Below are 2,500 nucleotides of genomic sequence, written 5' to 3'. Positions count from 1 at the left end.
AAGACGACGTCGGGGGCGCGGTCATTCGTGCTTATCGAAGACTAACAAAACGTAGCAGAGGCTGATACAAAAAGAAAAAAAAAATCGGCCACGAAGAAAACTCGCTCTGTGTATCTCGATAACCGCGTCGACGACGACGGTTCTCTCCGCGCTCTTTTAATTCGTATCCTTCTTCTTGCGCTTCGTCCGACTCAGAAACGTTCGTAAAACACGAACGACGGCGGGTTGTCAAGCCAAGAAGGGACAGAGAAGAGACGGAGGTAGTTTTGCGAGTCTCCCGTGAACGCGATAGATTTTTCATATATATTTGTATCGAGAGCATGCGTACGCCGGTCTCCACACGATCCAGCGACGAACGCCGACGAACGTCCAACAATCGCTCGTACGTCGCGTACGAGCCCTCGACCGCTCTTTAATTCGTATTCTTTTGCTTGGCGCTCGTCCTCCGACTCGGAAACGTTCGTTTAAAGATAAAACGAACGACGGCGGGCTGTCGACGAGGCAAGAAAGAACAGAGAGAGACGGACCGAGAGCAACGATACGCAACGCAAGCAGTCTTAGGTTTACGTGAGCAACCCTCAGCCAGGCGTGGTCCAGGAATTGTATCCGTGGACCGCAATGTGCGTTCGAAATGTCGATGTTCATGTGTCCTGCAGTTCACACGTTGACGCGCAATTAGCTGCGTTCTTCATCGACCCACGAGCCAAGTGATCCACCGTTCAGGGTAATCGTTTATGCATGGATTTTTGTTTGTGTACTCAGGTTTTTGTACTCTTATTCTCGGTTCGAAAGAAGCCGATATCCGACAAACGTCCGACCAACGGGAATCGAACGCGCGGAAGTCGCCATATGATTGACGACACGAAAATACGTTCGAAAACGAAATCGGACGGACTGCGCGACGACACACGCAGCCCGCCGACCGGGCGTAAAGTGCATTATAATATATAACAACCAACGAGATCGAAGCTCCGTTCGTCAGGAAACGACGGGGATATAACACCCGATTCTGAATCCTCTGTACAGCACACGATCTCGCGAAGAAAGCGCACGGTGGCTAGCCCATGATATATATATATGTTCGTTCCTCTCGTCCAGTTATTCGAAGCAAACAGCCGATATGCATCTCCATCGTTCGGGTAAAAAAAAATCGATGGGACGCGCACGGTCGTAGTCTTCCTCGCGCGGTCGTTTCTTCCCGATAGCCAGAAGCAGAGTTTGAAAAACTCTAGCGACGGAACGAGGCATTAGACTCTCGACAACGAGGATAGAGAGACGGCCGGCGATCCCCTCTGAATCGACTTCGGTGGTTCAGGTAAAAATAAAAAAAATCGATGGGACGCGCACGGTCGTCGTTCCTCTTCCTCGCGCGCGGTCTATTCTTCCCGATAGCCAGAAGCAGAGTTTGAAAAACTCTAGCGACGGAACGAGGCATTAGACTCGCGACAACGAGGATAGAGAGACGGCCGGCGGTCCCCTCTGAATCCACTTTGGTCGCTCAGGTAAAAATAAAAAAAAATTCGAAAGGGACGCGCACGGTCGTCCTTCCTCTTCCTCGCGCGGTCTTTTCTTCCCGATAGCCAGAAGCAGAGTTTGAAAAACTCTAGCGACGGAACGAGGCATTAGACTCTCGACAACGAGGATAGAGAGACGGCCGGCGGTCCCCTCCGAACGGATGGCGACAACGACGACTAAAGCGCGAAAAATCGCGACGAAAAGGAACGCATCTCCGTTCAGGTGTATGTGTGTGCGTGCGTTTAAAAAAAATTCGATGGGACTCGCAGCCATCGGCCTCGCGCGGTCGTTTCTTCCCGATATCCAGAAGCAGAGTTTGAAAAACTCTAGCGACGGAACGAGGCATATGACTCACGACAACGAGGATATGGACAGGCGGTCCCCTCTGAACGGGTCGACGAGACGATGGTAAAAGAGACGAACCGGACGAAACTTCCGTCGATCAGGTAAAAATAAAAAAAAATTCGATGGGACGCGCACGGTCGTCGTCGTCGTCTTCCTCGCGCGGTCGTTTCTTCCCGATAGCCAGAAGCAGAGTTTGAAAAACTCTAGCGACGGAACGAGGCATATGACTCACGACAACGAGGATAGAGAGACGGCCGGCGGTCCCCTCTGAATCGACTTCGGTGGTTCAGGTAAAAATAAAAAAAATCGATGGGACGCGCACGGTCGTCCTTCCTCTTCCTCGCGCGCGCGGTCTATTCTTCCCGATAGCCAGAAGCAGAGTTTGAAAAACTCTAGCGACGGAACGAGGCATTAGACTCGCGAGGATAGAGAGACGGCCGGCGGTCCCCTCCGAACCAACTTCGTCTAGTTAAGAATCGTTACTCTTTACCATCACTCGCACTGGTATATATCTTTTCGGGCCAACATCCACGCAATGCGTTTTCGTTCTAGGTTACCCGATCCACGAGTACGAACGTACAACGTGGTTTCGTTTTGTCGAACATCGTATATCGTTCGCCGTTGAAACGAACGACAACGA

The 2,500-nt window shown here is 51.4% G+C and overlaps 1 non-coding gene across 1 annotated transcript; it reads right to left on the bottom strand.

Annotated features, from left to right (window-relative positions):
- Window positions 1-572: 572 nt before the first annotated feature.
- Window positions 573-727, bottom strand: LOC139997226 (5.8S ribosomal RNA). Its single transcript, XR_011802658.1, has one exon. It is a non-coding gene; the product is annotated as a 5.8S ribosomal RNA (ribosomal RNA).
- Window positions 728-2,500: the final 1,773 nt, after the last annotated feature.

This window comes from Bombus fervidus, unplaced genomic scaffold (assembly GCF_041682495.2).
Source record: "Bombus fervidus isolate BK054 unplaced genomic scaffold, iyBomFerv1 scaffold0041, whole genome shotgun sequence".
NCBI lineage: Eukaryota > Metazoa > Arthropoda > Insecta > Hymenoptera > Apidae > Bombus > Bombus fervidus.
This window is presented reverse-complemented; position numbering and strand designations above follow the sequence as displayed.